We start from the raw sequence: 24,948 nt of genomic DNA on the forward strand, positions 1-24,948 counted from the left end.
GGAATAAATTCCGTCGCAAACTTTGCGACGGAATTTCCGTCGCAAAAGTTTGTTTCCGTCGCAAAGTTGCGACGGAATTTATTCCCTCGCAAATTAACCCTTTTTGCGACGGAATTGTAGTCACCGTTGCAAGGTTTCCGTCGCAAAATGACCTATTTCTTGTAGTGATGGACCTTCTTCATTCCGTGCATGTTCGTTAGGTTTATAAATATTTATTTAAAGGAATAATATTGTCCCCCAATTTTTAAGCAATTTCAGGTGAATACTTTCCACTGATTCTAACCTATTATACTCCTACATTTGGCACATGGCAAGGCACACTGACCTTAGCTAACTCACACAAATGACCTGAGTTTGAAAAAATAAAATATTGAAAGGGTAAACTCTCTCTACTCAATTATAGTCAAATTAATAGTTATTGAACACAAAAATCATGAACATCACCTAATTTTGATGAATAGATAGATGAATTGTGTAATATAAAAGACTAAAAAAAACCCTCTAATATCCTTGTCAATTAGGCTTGTACATCTTTTAATTTTAATTTGAAGCAAACTGTTATTCTGGAGTTGAGATCCTCTAGAGTTTGAAAATTATAGAGTTGTAGAGTTGTGAGAGTGAGAGTTTTAAATTATTTTTTATTGAACTTTTATTTTTTATTTTGAAATGCATGCAAGATGAATATTAGCCATTGATCTATTGTGGAGGGTCTAGATTTATTGAACTCTATAGAGTTCAACTCTAGAGGATCCAAACCCGTTATTCTGTATATTAAATAAATTCCATTAAATTTTTTGTTTAAGACTATACGCGGTAAGAGTTTTGCATAATCAAATAAAGTTTTGGTAGAGTTTATTGATCACACACACCACATTCAAATCATTAATGTTATTGTGTCGGGTTAGAGATTGGAAGTGACCTATAAATGAATGAAGCCATATGGCCATACCTAATTGTAAGGGAAGAGAGAAACAAGCAAGAGGGGGGAGGGGGTGGAATGTGGACCCAAAGACGCTTAGATGTCGGTGATATGGGTGGGTCTCTCGAAAACCTCGCCGGCGTTAAAAGGTACGCGGCACCTAAAAGTGTAATCTTAAGATTTAAATAATTAATTAATTAATTAATGATTGTGATCATCCTAATTTAGGATTCAATAATCAGACTAAACATTCCAATGTTTATTGAATGCGGGTTACTATTATCGGGCAGATAAATAACCCAACCACTCCTCTGACCCTTTTGCAGCTCCTTCTTTACTTTGATTCCTTGCTGTTTTTTTTAAATAAAAATAAAATAAAATAAAATAAAATTAGAGTGACATTAAATTTTATCACAGTACAATGCCCAATTCTTTTATGGTCTTTGATATTAATGTCTTACACCTTTCATTTACTACAACACTTCTTGTACTATGCCATTTTTCAATTTGTTCTTTTTTTTTTTTTTTTTTTTTTTTTTTTTTTTTTTTTTAGCCACAAGGTCTAGTAATGAGAATCGATTCAAGATTACCCGAAATTGGAAGGGGAGATCTAACCACCAGAGCTATCCCTCATTCTCCCTTTCAAGTTTTTTGCATGTGGTAAATTTCAAAGAGCATGTCGTAAGATTGACGGTTTGTAGTATTATTAACAGTCAAATTAAAAGAGAAAAAAAAAAAAGTCTTACCATACACGTAGTACAAATTTAACAAAACATCACATGACTTACACAAATTAAACTAATATATTAAGGACTAGTCACTGTCCCTCTCAATATAATCTTCTATGTGAGATAATTATTTCAAATTAAATTTTCAATGGTATATAATAAATTATTACACTCAAAATTAAAATTCCATGAATTGTTTTCAAAATGTTGGTATTCCGATCCGATCCGATCCTAATCTGATATATAAGTAGTTTAATAAGCCCAAGTCAAAAGAGTGGACAAGCACTTGTAAATTATATAAGTATAAGGTCAATTAGACAAAAGTGGTGTAGGGATTTGATAAAAGGTGGAATAATTAGTATTCCAAGTCTAAGAAATAAATTCAGCTGGTAATAACAGTAGTAGGTCCATTGACCATGGCAGTAAAAGCATAGTATAAACTCCTTAGTCCTTAAGCAAGTAAATGAAAATTTACAGTGGTAAGTACGAAGAACAAACATAGAAGTATAATTTAGAAGTAGGCTTAAAAAAATTTCTTGGAATCATTAATTAGGGGGTCAATCACGTGGAATTGAATACAGCTTACGGCATAAATGAATGAGATAAAAAGAAAGTGACACTGAATCACAAGTTACGCCATTCTACCACCTCCCCTGTAGCTATTTCATCTCTCACCTCTCTAGCTCTTTCTTTGTTTTTTATTTTATTTTATTTTATTTTATTTTTTATATACATTTTTTAAAAATATATACATATTGTATTTATCTTTAAAATTTGTTCTCTTCAACTTAATTTCAACTCAGTTCCTAATTTCCTTCTCACTTAAACAATTCAGTTCAGTTTAGCTCACTCCACTAAATCAGAACAGATTCTTAGGGCCTGTTCTCATACGTTTATTTTCAGTTCAGTTCAGCTCAACTCAGTTTAGTTCGGTTCAATTCAGTTAAGCTCAGCTCCTAATTTCCTTCTCTTATAACATATTCATTTCAGTTCATCTCAGTTCAGTTCAATTCAGTTCAGTTCAGCTTAGTTCAGTCTATGGGAACAGACCCTTAGTCTTTTAATCAAATTACTCCTGTTAGGATTTTTATTTTGATGACACCAATCTAATCATGCATCATTTACCTAACACACAAATTAAAAACCCCTCCCAAACCTAATGAAATACTTGGTATGGCTTATCTTATTCTATAGCATGGAGTTGTGGACAAAGTCTATAAATGGATTAGTCGATTCAATAACAAAAAATGTCTTGAAGAAAAAGTGAATCATGATGAGTTGTACTTAGTATTGAAACCCTCTTAGCCAATTAAAGATTTTGAATGGCTTATCCTTTTTTCAACCATAGGTAAGTTAATAAGTTTTTAAAGAGTTTAATTAACTGCGTATATGTCTAGTAGTAGTAAGGTTTTAGCTTAGAACAGTTGGTGATAGATGAAATTGTCCACCAACCTTATATATAACACGATAGAATCAATAGATATTCTATCAAGCAGGCTAAATTATTCGCAAGTGAAATATTTTTATAGCATAATTTGACTACAAATGTATACCTTTCATTTTTATTATTTTGTAAGTCCGTAATTCAAGAGAATTGTATATTAATATTATTTATATCTTTATATGGAGTAGTTTTAATTAATACTCGTATGAAATACAGAGTAAATACTTTTAAATAATGCATTCACAAAGTAATATGCTCCGTACTTGTTAAATTAAATGGAAAGAACAATTATGATGTGAAGGAGTAATTTGTAGATGAATGAATGGGAATGCATAAGCTCCCTATGATGGATGGAATGAAATTGAAGGTGGTGGTGATAGCCAGAGCTCAGTGGTGTGGTGGGGGGACCCATAATCCTCACCTCATACTATCTGCTCAGCTTCAACTGTCCTCGTCTCTTTTGTCTTTTTCTTCAACCCTTTCTTTTTTTTTTTTTCAAAACAATATTTACTTGTATTTTAATTTTAATAAAAAAAATTAAAGTAGAAGAGAGAAGTTTCTCTCTCATGAGTCATGACCCCGGCGTTATTATAACCACCCCCCTCACAATCCGCTTGCTTACTCATTCTCATTCTCATTCTCTCATCTTTTCTTTCTTCTCTCCTTTGTTTTTTTCTCTCTCCTCCCCCCTTCAACTAAGCCGTTTTTCTTGGGGGTGCTCTTCAGATCACTCATCACGCACCCTATAAATCCAATTTCATAAAACCAAATTCATTCAACCAATTGGCCCTGGGTTGGAAGCAATTGAGTTGAGGGGAATGTTGTCTGGCTCGAGGACGAGGACCCGCCTTTTCACCGTCGTCGGACCAGGCTTCATTCCCCCTAATTTTATCTGCTTCCCTTACACCTCTTTTTCCTCCTTCTCAGGTATTTTTCTCTCTTTTTTAATTTTATTATAAATTAAAGATAGAGTTTGTACGTGTTGCAGAGGTTTAGGTTGGTTGATTGGTGTAATGATGATAATTTTTGACCCTAACTCTAACTAGATTCTGTAAGTGTGCTCAGAATATAAAGTTTTTTTCATCATTACTTTCCTTGATTTTTTTTTTAATGATTATTATTATTTGGCAGTTTATTTGTCAGTCATTTTTCATTCTACAAATTCTTCATCATTTCCTCATTATTATACCATTGTTTCATAGGGATTTGTCTACCACCCATGTGTGTGTTTGTGAGAGAGAAAGAGATTCTCTTCAGATCTACTTTCCTTTTCACCTTTTCACTTCTTCCATCTTTCTCCCCTTTTTTTCTCTCTCCTAGGGTTTGTTTTTTCTATTTTTCTTTCTCAGTTCTTCAGATCTATTATAAAATTTCTCGTTTTCCATTTTCAATGCGTTCATGTTCACACCATCTAAACCGTCTAGTTACTAGAGAGAATCGCAATCGAATCACATCTGGTCCTATTCATACTTTAAATCTTTCTATTAATATTAAGCTAATTTCAGATCTGTTATACTAAAAGATCTCAACTTTCCATAGCCTGAAATAATATTGCACATTCTCGGGTATATTCTAGTATTCTACAGTAAAATACGGAGTAATAATTATACCCGATATCTCTGAACCATTCTTATAGGGGTAATTTAGTTTTAATGATTATGAATAGGGAGTACTTGTTTTGTTTAGTTGTGATAAGATAGCTTATTGATTTTAATGTTGGTTTTGATTGAATGCAGGATTCTAGAGAATCAGTGCACTCGATTTAATGAGGCTTTGTTTATTGCAACTTTATCATCTTTACTGACGTTCTCTGGGTTTTAATTGCCTCATGAGCCATTACTTATCTATCCTATACTTATTCAATTAATAATCAACTATCTTTTACCTCTCAACTCCGTAGTTATCACGGAGTACTGTACATTTACTTGTCTAGCTGATTGCCGAACAGCTAACCAACTCTTATGTTAACCACATAATAATCGTCCTTTGTTAATTGCCTAACTATACTAGCTAGTGCCATTAAACGAAACTATTAACCAACTTTGTTGTGCTTATTAAGACTAATGTTATTAATTAAACACATTATAATCGTCCTCTATTAGTTGCCTAACTGTACTAGTACTATTAAGCCAATGAAACCCTCACGCATAGAATTGCGAGATAAAAAGGATGAGAAAACAAGTCAATGAAAAGAACCCCTAGTAAAGAGAAAGATGGGTAGGTGAAGCAGCTTTCTATTGAAGAATGTAGTACTATAGAAACATGGGTAAAAACTGTTACAAAGTGGGTTAAAAATGGTGTGGGTACAGATTACCATGCTCTCTATCTTTTTGCTAAAAGCCTACAACTTAACTCTTTACAACATTACTTTGTCTCTTATTTTACCTTTTATTTATATATATAAATTTATTTTGTGAAGGGGTTAAATAAGTTATCAACGTGTGATATGTTGTGATGAGAAAACACAGACAGAAAAAGAAAAAAAAAAAAAGGTAAACAGTTGATATGAAAAGATAAGAGCGGAGGTTTTTATGCACTACACTACTCAGTCACTCAGAATATATAGGTTGGTATTATGGTATAGTATTGTCTCTTGTTTTGTGTTGCAGAATGCAGGGCAGTACGTACAATTACACTGAGGCAGGCAGCTGTTTGATGAGAAACAAACAGAATTGTACAGCTTATATATGTAATTATGTCCTAGGATTTCATCCTTAAATTGCTAATTTCATATGATTTGTTTCGTTATTGGTTTAATTGTGTCAAGGTATGATGATCTGAGGAGCGAAACAATAGTTTAATTAGTGATCAATCACTAGATTGACTGTGTATATGTAAATTTGAAAAGTTACATTATGTAATATGTTGGTGCAATGCCACAAATCTTTGTTTGGGATGGTACTGTTGTTTGGATTGCGAAACAAGATTTGAATTATTAATTATGATGTTGAACATAGGAGTGATCACAAGTTAAGTCTCTTGATACTATACTAATGACTTTGGATACCTTAGAGAGGGCCAAGTGTTGTGTTCAAGGGTGGATAATAGGTTTGTTTTATACGCAGTGTTTCAACTTTGATTAGATTGATTGCTAATATAGTTTATAAAGAAAACATGATTAATGACAGTCTCACTTACTCCAGCTATTTTTTGTGTCGTTGATTTTGTGTTAATGTCTAAATTTAGTGAATATTAGTCAAATTCTTTCATTCTACTTTCAATATGCATGTGATCTACTTGTTAATGCTCTTCAACCAAGAAAATTTCTCCTTTTTTTTTCAAACTTATTGGATAATTTGTTAATATACGGATATACCCCATCACTTCAAAACATAGGAGTAATAAGTCTTTAATAGTGCTAATATAACAGAAAATGGTATTCATGACAGACTAGTTGATTTAAAGTCACGAGGAAGTAAACCATTTCAATTTAAAAACAAATTATAAAATTATTATGCAAATTAAGTTGATTCTTGATGTGTCTGAAGATTAGTACGGAGTAAAAATAACTTATGTTTTGGATTGCAAAGTATATTAAGTGACTATTAGTTTTGCTCTCTTAATTACATTATTGTACTTTAATTCACTATTCAACCTAAATTAAAGTATTTATATAAATCATTACTATCATCTAAGTATTTGAACAATATATCTAGCCAAGTTCTGGAAACAAATTTAACAATTATTGATCATATGCAATGAATTTGTGAAGTTGTTAGTTCAATGATATTCAAAGCAGATTAGTACATTTGGTCAGCATTGTTTTTACAACAACTTGAGAAGTAGTTGGAGTTGGTAACACAAAACAGAAAAAAGAAGAAAGTAAAAGAGCAATTATGTTATCCAAATATGATGTAAGACGACGTGATTTACTATTGATTACAAGCTTTTAACTATTACTAACATCTCTTTCATAAAGAAGTCAAAAGATTATATCTTATCAAAACTTTTAGTTAAGGGAAATTCAAAGTATTACAAAAAATTATGTTTATGGCTGTTTTATATCTGAAAGAAGCCGTACAAAATAACGTTTACTATCATCTTTAAGCTTTTGTCCTTATACAAGTCAATACCATAAAGGACTAATAATGGAGTAGAGCATAGAAAGATTAGGACTTATAATTGACATTATAAAGTAAATACTTATTGTTGGAAAGATTACAATGTATATATTACGACGTATCAAATAATATGCATAAGCCATACAAGTAATATTACTTTGTTATATAATACAGTGATGACCCGTGAACGGAAATACAAGCTAGTAATGCATTATAATGTTGATGAAAGAGGCAACGGTGGGGATACAATTTAATTTATGAGGAAAAGTAACAAGAGAAATGACGATATTGGTTGCGATCAACTGTTCCCTCGCACACAGGCAATCAACATCAATGGTGTATTGAGATTTCTAAGGAGGACAAACTTAATTAAAGATAAGGACCTCCCTATCACAAAATTAAGTGCATTGTTTTCCACTGAAATTAAAGACAACCAAGAACCAATAAATCCAACAAGGATTTTTATTTTAAAACAACTATGGCCTAGTGTTCAAGCACTTACGTCGTTGATCAAAACTCTTATTTATGTAGTTTTACACAAATTAAATAATCATTAATCACTCACCATAACTTGTAATCCTTGACAAATAGGTTGTACAATTTAATTAAGACAACAAATGCTGTCTAATAATTTCCTAAACAACTATTATAAATTAATTGTAGTTTCACCCCTCAAAAATAAAAAATAAAAAAAAAATTAATTGTAGTTTCTAGTCAAGTGGACAATACATTTTGGCTAGCCCACGTTGCTTTACTTTTGCAGTCACTCAGTTGATGTCCAGCAAACGAAGCCTTTTGAGCCCGCCACTAGGTCCAGACTCATGGGCCTAGTTTTATAGTCCAACGATATTTATGGCCCATATTAAGATTCTCTTTGGCTCTTTGAAACGCAGCCCGTCCGTAACAAAAACATGAATAACACAAGTCACAAGAGTCGCAAGACTCGCAACAAATTGTAAAGAATATTTACTTTATGATTCCAGTACAATTATGCGAAAAATAACATACATCGTATTAGCATTGGAAAATAGTATCATTGGTATTAAAAAACTTGTTTCCATCCCTAAAAATAAAAAAAAAATAAAAAAAATAAAAAATCTTGTGTCCATGGATTGAGAACCATGCTTTGCATTGTAATTTTAATCTGATTAATGTGCACGGTACATGATCAATTAGACTGATTGATAACTTAAGTCATATTAATGATTATTAAACACTTTTATTAAGCTGCAAATATTTCAATCAAGGTTTGATGATAGGTATTGAAAGCTTTATGTTGTATTAATAATCATTATTAATTAAACTAAACCATTGCAGTCTTATTTGTTAATGTAAATTATTATTAAATATCTAAGTTTGATGATATTGTACTCTTATTCTATGTTACATGATCATTAAACTAAACTTTAGAAACTATTAAAAAAAAAAAAAAAACCAATGCAATTTTGTTTTTAACCTTACATTGAAAGTTTATGTTTGCTGTCAAAAACTAATTTATTATTGTTTATACAAATTAAAAAGCTACTCCGTATTATTGTTATTATTTGAGAATGTATATGCATCAATTGCGGATCAGGAATAATTGGACCCTAAAAATATTGGTTGAAGAAGAAAAGTAGGAAAACAAATTATGATCCTGTATTAGCAAATTTCCAGAAATTGCGGGTGCCCACAAAGTTTGGGAGTACAAATATTGTTCTTCTAATGTACCTTTCTATCCAAAGGACCCACTTGTACTCATTTTCTTTATAACTTTCGGCATTATTTTATCAATTGGCAGTTTGTTTATGATTTTTCTACGTAGTACACGTAAATCGTAATTTAAAGTGAAAAACATACCAAAATTAAAATAAAAAATTGTTTATGGTTATAAAAAGATAAATTGATTGATATTAATTATTTTATCCTGAGGCATTTTTATTTTGAGGCAACAACCTTAGGCCCTTAGGCATTTGAAAAGTATAAATCATGCTATTTTGGCAAATATTAAGAAGGTTAAATTTAAAATTAGCCGGTAATAATTATAAATGAAACTAATCTAATATGGTTTAACTAGATTGTAGAGTATTTCCATCTCAACCAATGTGTTAATGTGAATTTAATTACTCGGTAACATATAAATCTCACATCCTCGTGCATGTAATTTTTTATTTTTTTTTTTTGTTGTTGGAAATTGCATGTATTTTATTGTACTTTTATATTAAACATATTGATTTTTTATTATTTCCTTCATGCCCGATTGGCCGTCCCTTAAAAAATAAAAAATCATTCAATATTTTAATTGTTTCAATTTGAGACTTGATAGTATTTATGTACCTCAAAATCCCTCAAATCCTATAATTTTGAAGATTCTAATTATTTAGGTTTATCAATCAAAATAGAACAATATTTATTTAGTTTTATCTTTTTTAAAAATAATATGACCATAACCAACCTATTAGTCCGCAACCTCCTAAATCTCACCCAAATTAAAGTCACTAACCCTAACATCACTCTGATTAGGAATCCTTCTCGCCACTTACATTACGCATGATAAAAAACATGAACCCCCACTTTTATCTTTTTTCCCCAAGAAAACAAGATAAAAAAAAACAAAAACAACCCTACCTTTAGAAAACTCCCAACGGCTAAAGCCGTCATCCCACAAAAACATAGAATTGGGCCCCACAATTAATGGGTTGTTAAGTGTTGTACTCTATTTAAACCCAAATTCATCCCAACCAAAATCCCTCTTTTTCCTCTTTCTATATAATTCCCCTCTTTGCTTATTCAATTCTTTCACAAATTCTAGGTTAAACATGGCAATCTCTCAAACCCTCCATCTTTTCTCCAAAACAACTCCCCCAATTTGCTTCGTCTTCCTCTAATACACCCATTAATTTTCCCCTTTTTTTTAACCCTCAATTTTCGTATTTTTTTTTTCGAATTAAATTCTCCAATCAAAGAAAGATGGTTCACCTGCATCTACCCCACAAGAAGCAGCAACACCATATTCCGAAGGGTTGTTTGGCGATAAAAGTGGGGCTCACAGAAGAAGAACAGCAAAGATTCGTGGTACCAATTTCGCATTTCAACCACCCTCTTTTTATGAAGCTTCTTAAAGAAGCCGAAGATGAGTACGGTTTTCATCACAAAGGTACCATCACTATTCCTTGCCACGTGGAGGAGTTTCGTTACGTTCAAGCTTTGATTGATCAAGAGAAATCCCTTCATCATCACCATCATCACCACCATCATAATCATAATCATCACCATCATCATAATCCTATTGTTGGTTGTTTTAGGGCTTGATTGATTTTAGTTTAGTTTTGATCCAACGGTTGTAATCTTTTCTTGTAAATTCCGTCAACCTGGATCCATGGATTAGTCGTTTTATTTTTCATTAGTCGTTTAATTTTGGAGGGTTAAGGGGTTAATTACTTCTTTTGTTTTAGGTTTGTTCTTGAAATCATGATTATGTTGCGACATTATTGTGATATCTATCAAATATGATGACGATATTTTTTCAATAAAGGATTTCTTTTTTGTTTTATTTTTATTTTTACTGTTGATATTATTTTAATTTTGTGATATTAATTAAAGAATGACGAGATGATGATGAAAGAATTATGTGACATGCGAACAAATAGTCGTTAGTTGTAACAAATTATGTGATGAAATTAGAATCATCATCTGGTGGGTGCGAAAGGAGAGAGAAAATAAAAATTAAAAAAAAAAGCAGGAAAAAGCGCGCAACTACTAGAATTTTTTTTGACTAATTTTGCAAAATTAACACTATTCAATTTGCGTGAATCATTATGAGTTTATTTATGTCATTGTTTTACAAGTCTTTTTCTAGGGTTTTTTTCCTTTCTTTCTTTTGGATGCCCGACCTTTACACTAGTGCTATTCGTTGGCTATTATTATTTTTAATTCTTTGAAATTTGAAAAATAAAAAGGAAATAAAAGAGAGATTGATTGAAAGCGTTGATTTTATGGAACCAAAAACAATTTTTTGTTATAAACACCAAATTAGTTTGATTTAGTTATAAGGGTAATTCATGTGAAAAGAACGAATGAAGCCAGCATTAAGTTCGAGTTCAAAGGAAGCGTGTGTGAGCCACACGTTACTATGTTTAACTCTTGGCCATGGTTGTTTATTCTCCTAGATTTTTGGCAATTTGTTGATTTTTAAGATTTGATTATGACTTTTATGAATGTTTATTGGTAACTGTGAATTATTTGAGAAGCTTATTTGGTATAATTCCTTGAAATATCCAATTATATAAATGATAAGATTTTTGTCATATTATACCACTTAAAGGATTCTTTCCAAAAAAATAAAAAATATCCCACTTAAAGGATTGATTCTTGACCAATTTCTTATACTGTCATTATTGTTTAACATATATGATCACCAATGACTGTAGTAGTGGATACTTAAATAATTATTCATCTTACTTCTCACTAACTTCAACTCTGATTTATTCTATTTTATTTATTGTATTTTGTCAACCTTATTTTAATAAACCCACTAGCTACTTCCTTAGTGATGATCTGAATCAATTGATGATATAACATTGGAAAATACAAGGAAATACAAGTAAATGATATTGACCATAAATTAACATTAACAATATCAAACAAGATGAGATTTTGTTAGGCATTCTTTGATTCTAATGCTAGGCATATACTCAATCTGAGCATAACTTTAATTTCAATTCAGTAACACATAAATAACAAATGTAATAATGTAATAACCTACTACTACAAATCTGATGTTTTTAATGGTACTCAATATTTTTTATTTTTATTTTTTAACCTTCTTGCCTACTATTCGTATTTTAATGTATTTTCTAAATATCAAACATCATGATTTTTACTACAAATATTTATTCTTCTTCTTCTTTTTTTTTTTTTTTTTTTTTTTGAGGAATCATGCTTTTTTTTTTTTAATTACTAACATTTCACTTTTGTCAATGCTTAATCTATAATACTCTATCTTCATTTACATTTTAGTAAAAAATATAAAATTAAGGAATTAAACATGAATACTTTGAAAGTATATATTGAGATGAATTTAATAAAATCCCATGTAATGAATATAATTAATTGAGATATTGCTTTAAAAAAAATTAATTGAGATATTAATAATTAAAAATGTATATTAATGATTATAAATTGGCATAAGAGAAGTACAAGTAGCAATTAAAGATATTTTTAACATAAATAAATGTGTATATACGTATTACATGGCCTACATGCCATGTAGCTTCAAGAAGACTTCAATATAACTGCCGTTTGCTTGTTTGCTTTTGCAAAACATAATCTATTGGCTGAAATAAATACAATTGTTGAACCGATCATTTCATCATAATTGTTAGCTCCAAATATATATGTATATAAGAAAAGGTTGGCCGACAAGGCAACAATACGTATACAAGTGTATTATTTTGCTTAGCTAGTTTTTGACTAATTAACCAACAAATTAAGCTGATGTACTACTGTTGTATACATCAGATGGATTCCTTAAGGCCTATAGAGGGGTTCTTTATGGACGAGCATTCACACTTAAATACTTAATCTACCCAGCTCTTTCATTATTAATGAGTCTGACCTACAAAATTATACGAGTATTAAATTAGCATACAAGATTGGTCCGGTATTTATGGGCCAGACACTTTGAGAGTGAGGGGGAAGGGTAAGGGATCCCGCCCTACCTCAAAGTGTCACTAATGGGGATTGAACCCTAACCTAAAGGTTGGAAGGTGATAATCTTACCAATATACCAAGCTTAGCTTACGAGATGAAAGTGTCAAATTAGTTATAAATTAATAACATTCTTTTTATACATGAAATGTATTTTGTAGTTCAAATGTAAAATAGGGACATCCAAACACTTGTAGAAATGCCATGCACCCAATAGAAATATTTGCAGAAAGTCTAAAATCAGTTTAGAATTAAGAAACTTTGGAAATTAAATGACATAATGAATGTAGTGAGTTGGTGAGTGTAAGACAATACAGGAAAATAAAGTGCATGGAGCCAAGAGTAAAGAGTTTGTGAGGTCTAAATTGCAAAAGTCAGGTGTGAATGTCCTCCACGTTCACTACTCATAGTGTCCTACACTAATAAACCAATTCCACAATCTATTGGTCTTAGGGGCCCTTTATTAAACTATTCTTCTCGACAATTATACTGTTGGGAAATTATTCAACATGATTATACTAATACTGTACTAACAAGAATTCAAGACCCAATACCCATTACATTAGACCATTATTATTATTGGAAAGACTATATATATATATATATATATATATATATATATATATATATATATATATATATATATATATATATATATATATATATATTTTGAATAGTGGAAAGACTATATATTAAAGGATTTCTTCTCTTCACTTGCAATAAGCTAAGGTACGTATTTAAATTTGCTTTAGTTACATAAGACGATCTTATATAATATAGACGTATCATATATTTGAATTATTTCCGTCTATTTTGATGTTCTCTTCATGCTCATGGTCATGTCTTAGAAAAGTGGTTTCACATTTATAAATTACATGGGGTTCTAAAATATTAAGTTGATCATAATAAAACTCATAACTCTTTTTTTCAAAAAAAAAAAAAAAAAAAAAAAAAAAAAAAAACTCATAACTCTGGGCCGGGTATTATTATTTTGAATTTATGATTACTTAAAAGTTCTGAAAAGAATAGCAAATTATAAATGGTCCTTGGCTAACAAATAAAGGTTTAAAACTCTAATTAAGGTCAACGAAAACATGGTCTTTTTTTTTTTTTTTTTAGCTTTAAGCATGTGAAATAGCCGCATATTTGCGGATTACAGTCTTGTTCCAAATTATCGTTTACTAGAAATTCGACAACATTTGATGAAGTAAATACTAAGTTGTGGATAATGGAGATTGCCAAGTCCAAGTTTATTCGATGGTTTAATTCTTTTCTTTTATACTCCGTATGGACAATATCATATCATACAAGTATATCAAAGATGATGGCGCTGAAATATTGAACTTGACTTCTCTCAACTTTTGTGTGATAAAAAATTTCTACACACAGTATATTTTGTTTTTCGAGTAACATTATTAAATATCAAGGAAGTAGGTTTAATCTTATCTATAACATTAATCCTCGTGCAATTTCATATTCTATGTACTTTTTTGTATACTTGAAAGTTGATACTAGTATTATTTATTTGATGTTAGTGTTATTTATTACTCTCTTCGTCCCTAAATTATATTCCTATTTTTCTCTATTATGTGAGGAATAAATGTTAGAAGTAGGAATGTAATTTAGGGACATAGCTAGAGCTGTCAAAAGTTGACCCGTCCTAAAATACCGACTCAAACCCGATTATTAACCGACCCATTTGAACCCGGAAAAATGGTGACCCAAACCTGACCTGAAACCAACCCTAGACCTAAGTTGACCAGAGTATTTGAGACCCGAACCCAAACATGAACTAACCTGGAGATGACCCGACCCGAATGTAATCCGTAAATTATTGACCTGAACCGAACCCGACTTGAACCAAAATTGACCCAAACCCGTTTTAACCCGCCAAAACCCGAATTTAACCCGACTTGTTAATAACCTGACCTGAATTTAACCCGACCCGTTCCTAACCCGACCTGAATTTAACCCAACCTGTTACAAACCCGACCCGAAATCAACCCAACTTGTTATTGACTTGACCCAAATTCAACCCGACGTGTTATTAGCCCGGCCCGAATTTTACCAGACCTATTACTAACCCGACCTAAAAATTCAACCCGATTTGTTACTAACCCGACTCAAAATCAATACGACTTGTTATTGACCCAACCTAAATTCAACCCAAATTGTTCCTGACCCGATTTCAAATCACCTTTAATGCAATTTAGACCACCTTATTATTTTTTATCAAAGCACTTTGTCTAGGGAGACCAAGTCGGTCCAGGCCAGCAAAAGAAAGGGGCATCATCCTCAAATTTAAGAGTTAAATATAGTATATATTTGTTGTATGTTCAAAGGAGATAATTATCTTCCTAAATTATAGACTATAGTTCCCTAGTATATTTCCATATATATGATAGTCAAAGGAAATAATTAGCTTGATAAAAATAATAATTATCTATTTATATTTAGTTGAACCCGAATATGACCTAACTTGGAAATGACCCGACCTGATTGTAACCTGCAAATTATTGACTTGAACATAACCCGACTTAAATCCGAGAATGACCCGACTTGAAAATGACCCAACCTGATTATAACCCGCAAATTATTGACTTGAAACGAACCCGACTTGAATACAAGTATGACCCGACTTGAAAATGACCCGACCTGATTATAACCCTCAAATTATTGACTTGAACCGAACCCGACTTAAATCCGAGAATGACCTGACTTGATTATAACCCTCAAATCATCGACTTGAATCGAAACCGACTCAAACCCGAGAATTACCCTAAACCGTTTTAACCCGTGAAAGCCCAAATTAAACCCGACCTATTGTTCACCCGACCCGAATATACCCCGACCTATTATTAACCCGACCCAAACCCGATAAGAAGTATGATCCGACGTGACCCGACTAAAACAAGACCCAACCAAAACCTGACCCGCATAGGTTATGGAATTAATCCGAATTGACCCAACCCGAGTTGACCCAACCCACTATTACCGACCCAAACCTGACTCGTTTTCTCGAATTGACAGCTCTACCCGAAACCTCAAAATTTTCTCAAAAAGCGTGGATATTAGTCTTCAATTTTGGAATTTTTGACTTTTTTTCACCCGGAAATAAAAATTGCCAAAATGCTCACCATGGTCCCTAATACCCTCCGGTAGTCCAATTGGCTGGGTGGAACCATCCAATTTGCCTTTAAACGACCAATTTACCAATTTACAACTTGCACCGATTTCATTAACTCAAGCCTACCACGAACATTTATAACAACATATAATGATCATATATATACTTCCTCTGTTTTCTTTTACTTGCAACACTTCCCTAAAAAGGAAATGTCACAATACTTGCAACACACTATATATAAAAGGAAAGTTATTTTAGGGAAAAACTATACTATTTCCCTTATTTAAAGCACATGGCCCACTAAATTACACTCCTAACAACCACTCATCCCATTTTAAAGTGTATTATATCATGTGAACCCCACATTTCTTAAATACCGTGAAAAAGTGTGTGTTGCATCTAAAAGAAAACGGAGGAAGTAGTTCCAAATGGCATTATATGATCACGAAATGTATCCCCTAAAATTTCAATGCTTTTCGACATTGGGCCCCGAAACATTCGAAATTTCTCAAAAGCGTTGATATTAGTCTTCGATTTTGGAACTCTTGACTTTTATTCGCCCGGAAATAAAAATTACCGAAATATTTACCATGGTCCCTAATACCCTCCGGAAGTCCAATTGGGGGGTGGAATCATCCAATTTGCCTTTAAACGACCAATTTACCGGTTTAAAACTTGCACCGATTTCATTCACTCAATCCTACCACGAACATTTATGACAACATATAATGATCATATATGATTCTAAACGTCATTATATGACCTCGAGATGTATTCCCTAAAATCTCAAGGCTTTTTCAACACCGTGACTCGAAACCTACAAAATTTCTCAAAAAGCGTGGATATAAGCCTTTAATTTTTTTTCGCCCGCAAATAAAAATTGCCGAAATACCATGGTTCCTAATATCCTCTAGGAGTCCAATTGGGTGGGTTGAACTATCCAATTTGCCTTTAAACGGCTAATTTAACGATTTATAACTTGCACCGATTTCATTAAATCAAGCCTACCACGAACATTTATGACAACATACACTAGTAGAATAAACGTGATGGGAAGCCCCAATAGGCAAGCGGTTTTAAAAATCCGCTTGTCATTCACCCTTTTTTTTTTTTTTTTTAAACCTGTAATATGAAATGGCAAGCGGTTTTGGCGCGAACCGCTTGCCAATATATGTAATGACAAGCGGTTTGGGGTTGAACCGCTTGCTATTACATATATTGGCAAGCGGTTCAACCCCAAACCGCTTGCCAATTAAAAAAAAAACCCTAAAAGCGCTTACCCCTCCTCTTTTATTTCTCCTCCTCTTCCTTACCCCGGGCTGCTCTCTCTCTCTCTCCTCTTTCATTTCGCCCCTTTCTTCTTTCATTTCGGCTGCTCTCTTCTACTCTCGTTTTCCCTCTCTCTCCTCTTCCCTCTAACTCGCCCTTTCTACTTTCATTTTCTCTTTTATTTGTTCTTTCTCATCTCATCAAATTTGAACATAATTGGGTATTTTCGAGCTAATTTCGAGGATAATTTCAACCAAATTTCGAACAATTTTGAACAATTTCGAGCAAATTCGTGCATGCATGTGGGTGTATAAGTTTTTTAGGTCAAATTCGACCATGAAAACTCTAGATCTAGAGTTTTTATGGTCGAATTTGACCTTTAAAACCATAATTTGAAGCTAAAATCGGGTTAGATTGATGGTTTTTTTAATTTTTATTTCGATTTTAGTTTTATTTTTGATTTTAATTTTAATTTGATTCGTGGTGGGTGGTGGTCGTGGGTGGAGGTCGTGGTGGGTGGGGGTCTGGTTTGGGTTAGGATCGTGGGTGGTGGTCGTGGGTGGAGGTCGTGGTGGGTGGGGGTCTGGTTTGGGTTAGGATCGTGGGTGGGTTGGGGTCTGGTTTGGGTTAGGGTCGTGGGTGGGTGGTGGTCGTGGGTGGAGGTCGTGGGTGGGTGGGGGTCTGATTTGGGTTAGGGTCGTGGGTGGGTGGGGGTCTGGTTTGGGTTAGGGTCGTGGGTGGGTGGTGGTCGTGGGTGGAGGTCGTGGTGGGTGGGGGTCTGGTTTGAGTTTTTAGCTTTAAAATTTAGTTGTTTATAATTTAAGATCTGAATTTTTTTTTTATTTTTTTTTTTTTATTTTTTTTTTTTTTTTACAAAAGATAAGAAATTAAGTTACTTATTGTTGTTTATTTTTTCAATATATAATGTTTTTGTTTCAATTTAACCACCACGGGTTAAGGTGGTTGGTGGTGGCGACTGGTGGCCGTGCGGCTGGAGGTGCGCGCGGCTGGTGGTATGTGCACGGCTGGTGAACAAGAGTAGCTAGCATCAGTTGTAATATGCTTGATTTTTTTTTTTTTTTTTATGAAAATGTAATATTACAACAATTAATTAATAAAAATATTAATGTTTTTGCATATATTATATTTGTGTTTCAATTTAATTGGAAAAACTGAAAAAAAAAAATTTATTTTTTATACCCATAATGGGCAGCGGTTTGGCGCCAAAACCGCTGCCCTTTCACTACAAATGGCAAGCGGTTTAGAACCGCTTGCCATTTAAAAGGCTAATGGCAAGCCCCCCAATGGCATGCGGTTCAAAACCGCTTCCCATTAGGGGGTTTGAACCGCTTCCCATCACGTTTATTCTACTAGTGATATAATGATCATAAGTGGTTTCGAACGGCATTATATGACCCCGAGATGTATCCCCTAAAATTTCAAGACTTTTTGACACCGGGCTCGGAAACCTACAAAAATTCTCAAAAAGTGTGGATATTAGCCTTCAATTTTGGAATTTTTTGACTTTTTATCGCCCGAAAATAAAAGTTGTCGAATTGTTTACCATGTTCCCTAGTACCTTCCCGGTGTCCATTTGGGTGGATAAAACCATCCAATTTGCCTTTAAATGACTAATTTACCAGTATATAACTTGCACCGATTACATTAACTTAAGCCTAACACGAAAATTTATGACAACATAAAATGATTATATATGATTCCAAATGACATTATATGTCCCCGAGACGTAATCCTTAAATTTTCGAGGATTTTCAACACCGGGTCTCGAAATCTCAAAAATTTCTCAAAAAATGTGGATATTAGCCTTTAATTTTGGAATTTTTCGACTTTTTTTTTGTTCGTAAATAAAAATTGCCGAAATGTTTACCATGGCCACTAATAACCTCCAGAAGTCCAATTGGGTGGGTGGAACCATCCAATTTGCCTTTAAACAACCAATCTACCGATTTACAACTTGAACCGATTTCATTAACTCAAGCCTACCACGAGTATTTATGACAACATATAATGATCATATATGATTCCAAACGTCATTATATGACCCCGAGATGAATACCCTAAAATCTCAAGGCTTTTCGACACCGTGACCCGAAACCTCCAAAATTTCTCAAAAAACGTACATAAGCTTTCAATTTTTGAATTTTTTTACTTATTTTCGCCCGCAAATAAAAATTTGCGAAATTTTTACCATGGTTCCTAATTCCCTCTGGGAGTCCAATTGAGTAGGTTGAACTATCCAATTTGCCTTTAAACAACCAATTTACCGGTTTACAACTTGTACCGATTTCATTAAATCAAGCAAACCACGAACATTTATGACAACATATAATGATTATAAATGGTTCCAAACGGAATTATATTACCCTGAGATGTTTACCCTAAAATATCAATTCTTTTCGACATCGGGCCTTGAAACATTTGTAATTCCTCAAAAAGCGTGGATATTAGTCTTCAATTTTGGAATTTTTGACTTTTTTCGCCCGAAAATAATAATTTCCGAAATGTTTGCCATGGTCCCTAATACCCTCCGAGAGTCCAATTGAGTGGGTGTAACCATCCAATTTGCCTTTCAATTTATCAGTTTACAACTTGCACCGATTTCATTAACTCAAACCTACCACGAAAATTTATGACCACAAATAATGATCATATATGGTTTCAAATGGCATTATATGACTCCAAGATATATCCCCTAGAATTTCAAGACTTTTCGACACCAGGCCCAAAAACCTCCAAAATTTCTTAAAAAGTGTGGATATTAGACTTCAATTATGGAATTTTTCGACTTTTTTTCGCCCTTAAATATAAATTGGCGAAATGTTTACCAAGGTTACTAATAACATCCGGGAGTCCAATTGGGAGAGTGGAACCATGCAATTTGCCTTTAAACAAACAATTTGCCGATTTACAACTAGAACTGATTTCATTAACTCAAGCCTACCACGAACTTTTATGACAACATATAATGCTCATATATGATTCCAAACGGCATTATATGATCCGAATATGTATACCCTAAAATATCAAGGCTTTTAAACACCTGGACACAAAACCTCCAAAATTTCTCAAAAAGCGTGGATACATGCCTTCAATTTTTGAATTTTTTTTAACTTTTTTTAGCCCTCAAATAAAAATTGCCGAAATTTTTACCATGGTTCCTAATATCCTCTAGGAGTCCACCATCATATAATGGTCATATATGGTTCCAAACGACATTATATGATCCTAAGATGAATCGCCTAGGGTCTTAATATTTTTCGCCACCGGGTCCGTAACCTCACAAATTCCTCAAAAAGCGTGGATAATAGCCTTCAATTTTGGAATTTTTTGACCTTTCACTACGTGAAAAAACGAATTTGGCACCGGTATAAACCCGGCCTAAGGCACCGGTTTGAACCGGTGCCAATGTGGGGGGTGCCAAAAACCCAATTTTTAGCACCGGTTCAAAACCGGTGCCATAGGGTCAAATAGGCACCGGTTAACCGGTGCCATAACTTCTCTTTTTTTGGGAATTAAAGTCAATTGGCACCGGTTAACCGGTGCCAATTCATGTATTTTTTTTTTAATTTTTTTTTAGTTTGCTTTATCCACAAACACACATAATATTTTATCCACTTAAATGAAATGAATATTGATCAAAATTGATCATTAAATAAGAAATATAATCAGAAACATATAACAAGCTTGAATACGAAAATTACGAAAATTAAGATTCAAACCCAGAAAAAAATTGAAATTCAAACCCAGAAAAAAAATTAAGATTTAAACCTAGAAAAAAAATTAAGATTCAAACCTAGAAAAAAAATTAAGATTCAAACCCAGAAAAAAAAATTGAAATCGCAAAAAAATTAAATCGAAAAAAAATTAAATCGAAAAATACCCAGAAATAAAAAAAAAACCCAGAAATGGAAATAAATTGAAATCGAAAAAATTTGAAATCGAAAAAACCCAGATAAAAAATAAAAATTAAAAAACCTAGAAATCGAAAAAAAAAAAACAAAATCGAAAACAAAATATATTAAAATCGAATAAACAAAAACAAAAATCGAAAAAAAAATCAAAATCAAACATAAGAAAAAAAATATTACAGAAATCGAAAAATAAAATATCAAAATCGAAAACAAAACATATTAAAATCGAATAAACAAAAATCGAAAAAAAAAATCAAAATTGAAAACGGAAAAAAATAACCCAGAAATCGAAAAACAAAAAATCAAAATCGAAAACTAAATGTATTACAATCAAAATCGAAAACAAAATGTATTACAATCAAAATCGAAAAAAATAAATCAAAATCAAACCGGTTCGTGGTGTTGCATGTGCTCGTGGTGGTCTCCGTGGTGGTGTTCGTGGTGGTCTTCGTGGTGGGCTTGAAGGAGAAGGAAAAGGAGACGTGGTAGCGAAAGGGAAGGAGGAGGAGATGAGAAAGGGAAGGAGGAGATGAGAAAATCTGGTGAATGATGAGCGAAAGAGGAGGAGATGAGTGGTGAATGATGAGAGAAAGAGGAGGAGAGGAGAAGAGGAGAGAGAAAGAGAAGGAGAGAAGAGGAGGGAGAAGCGGCGAGATGAGTGTAGGGTTTGGGGGGGGGGTTTATATATGGGAGGGTTTTTTTTTTTTAACTATAATAATGTTAAACCGGTTTTTTTTTTATTGAGGAGCGGTTCAATTGGCACCGGTTCAAACCGGTTCCCTTTAGTTTTTGGCACCGGTTTATTCTGAACCGGTGCCTTTTATATTTGTGTAAAATGGCGCCCAAATTTGGGCCGGTTTAGGGCACCGGTTTGGCCTGAACCGGTGCCTTTATGGGGGTGCCTTATTGTATTTTTCTACTAGTGTTTTTTTGCCCAGAAATAAAAATTTTCGAGTTGTTTACCATGGTCCCTAATACCCTCCAGGAGTCCAATTGAGTGGGTGGAACCATCCATTTTGCCTTAAAACGGTCAATTTATTAATTTGCAACTTGCACCGATTTTGTGAACTCAAACCTACCACTGACATTTATCACATCATTTAATGGTTATATATGGTTCCAAACGGAATTATATGACCCTAAGATGTATCCCCTAGGGTCTCAACAGTTTTTGACACCGGGCCCCGTAACCTCAAAAATTCCTTAAAAAGCGTGGATAATAGCTTTCAATTTTGGAAATTTTTGACATTTTTTCGCATGAAAATAAAAATTACCGAGATGTTTATAATGGTCCCTAATACCCTCCGGGAGTCCAATTGGGTGGGTGGAACCATCCAATTTGCCTTAAAACGATCAATTTACACGTTTTCGTACATTCCTCCTGTATTGGCTATAAGCTTTCACGGGGCTTGTACGTAGTCGAATAATGGTCATATATGGGTCGAAACAATATTATATGTCCCCGGGATGCATCCCGTAATGTTCCGTGAAATTCCCACACCAGGTCCCAACACATCCTAAATTGTTCCGATTTCGTGTTTTATAGCCTTCATATTTGGCTTTCGTATATCATTTTTTCACCCGGCGAGATTATGCATCTAAGTGCTTCCTTGGGTTCCCAAAGGCCCTTGGGAGTCATAAACAGTGTCCGTAACCATCTAATTCATCCTTAAACTTCATGTCTTAAGGGCCTTGGGAGACGTAAATAGTGTTCGGAACCCAGTATGCCTTGTCCTTGGGTGCACATGTCTTATGCACATGCCACACGACCCTATGCCCACTTGTACCATCCAACATCCCAACACTTAGGCTTTGTGACACCTCTTAATCCCGTACTTATCCTTTTTTAGCATACGAGATGCATCGCTAACCTCGTTTTCTAAAATATAGGTGTTTTTAGGGAACGGGGTGGTGGGTGGGACGAATCGAAGTGACATAGGGCTGAATTTCAGTATCCACCGCGCGAGCTTAGCGTACGACATGTGCCGAAACCCCTATTGTAGGACGGCATCGGGCGGTGGGCGCATGCGTCGCTTTTGGCCCGGATTTTGACTTAGAGGCGTTCAGTCATAATCCAGCACACGGTAGTTTTGCGCCACTGGCTTTTCAACCAGGCGACGCATGCGCCACACGGCCCCTTGCCCACGCCCAAAGAAGAGACCCCCTGCCCTAGGAGAAACCTCACGTCGTAGCTCAAACCCCACGCCCAAGGAAGAAACCCACGCCCTAGGAGAAACCCCACACCGAAACTCAAACCCCTCGCCCAATGAAGAAACTCCACGCCCTAGAAAGAAACCCCACGCCGAAACTCAAACCCCACGCGTTAGAAAGAAACCCCACGCCCAATGAAGAAACTCCACGCCCAAAGTCAAAACCCACGCCCAAGGAGAAACCCCACGCCGAAGCTCAAACCTCACGCCCAAGGTAGAACCCCACGCCCATCATGAAACCCCACGCCCTAGGAGAAACCCCACGCCTAACGTATTGACAGGGTAAAGTCGTATCTCCTAATAAAAAATAATTACCTAAATCACTAACTAAGGTAGATAGGGAAGTAGGGTCGATCTCCACAGGGAAACAAGTCTTTTTTACTCCTAATTAATTATTATAATCTAAATTATTTAAGTAACCAATATTTATAATTAAGCAAGAAACTAAACTACTAAGGTTGAGAATAGGAAGAAAACAATATATGAAAGGATCTAGGGCATAGGTTCACCAATAAATAATACTCCAGGGTAAAACATAGTAATCAATCATTGACATTGCATAAATAACATGATTAACAGGCTCCCGCAATTTATTAATCAACATAGATCTAACAGGCTCTCGCAATTTACTAGATCTAAGTTCTTATTGGAAATAGCCTTTAATATCAAATTAACATCTGCTCGATTCATCAATTTAATATTGCTATACTTTTACAAGCCGCAATTGTAAAACATTAAAACAATCCAATAAGAAATTATCATGCAATACCAACAATCAATAATAGTCAATCATCAATGCATCAATTAACCAGATTGTAAAGGGCTCTCGCTACGTATTACAATCACACAATTAATTTACCGGTATTAAATCTCATCTCTCGAATCTTGACTTAACCATTTATAAATTAACCTGCCTATTGAAACTAGACCTAAACATCAATTCTCATCTCTCGCATCTTGAATCAATATTGTCAAACTCATGCATAAAAGATAGGCCTAATCTAGTCACAGAGCATTAAATCAATCAATAGGAAATTAATCTAGCATTGATAATCAACAACAATAATTTACCCCTTCATATTATTTATTAGATCCCCATAAACCCTAGAAATTAAACTACTCACACATATTAAAAACTAAACTAATCAAAGTAATAAAATAAATCATGGTGAAAGGAATAAAATAAATAACCACGATTAAGGGAAGAGAAATCGTTACAAAAATAAATCTGGAATTAATGAAAGAATTAAGAACAAAGGTTTAGAGAGAGTTTAAGAGAGAGAGAGTACTAAGTAGAGAGAGAAAATTTAAGAAAGAGCGTGCTAAAATCGTATTACGGAGGAGTATTTATACTCCGTACAAAAATCCTAAACTAAAGCAAATTAAAACGACGCTAATCGTCTCCTAGAAATACACGCGCCCGATCGGGCGCGCTTTTTTTGACTCTACCACTAATCTCGCGCCCGGCCGGGCGCGTCACCGGGCGCCAGACTAAGCTTCTCCCGCTCGGCCGGGCGCGCCTCCGGGCGCCAGCCTCTTTGGGCGGGCGGCTCATTTGGGCCACTATTTG

The 24,948-nt window shown here is 33.9% G+C and overlaps 1 long non-coding RNA gene across 1 annotated transcript; it reads left to right on the forward strand.

Annotated features, from left to right (window-relative positions):
• The first annotated feature begins 3,403 nt into the window (after positions 1-3,403).
• Positions 3,404-6,218, forward strand: LOC145638643 (uncharacterized). The gene is made up of 2 exons (XR_014114681.1): positions 3,404-4,018; positions 4,828-6,218. It is a non-coding gene; the product is annotated as an uncharacterized LOC145638643 (long non-coding RNA).
• Positions 6,219-24,948: the final 18,730 nt, after the last annotated feature.

The sequence above is a fragment of the Chenopodium album genome, chromosome 7 (assembly GCF_948465745.1).
Source record: "Chenopodium album chromosome 7, dcCheAlbu1.1, whole genome shotgun sequence".
Classification (NCBI taxonomy): Eukaryota; Viridiplantae; Streptophyta; class Magnoliopsida; order Caryophyllales; family Amaranthaceae; genus Chenopodium; species Chenopodium album.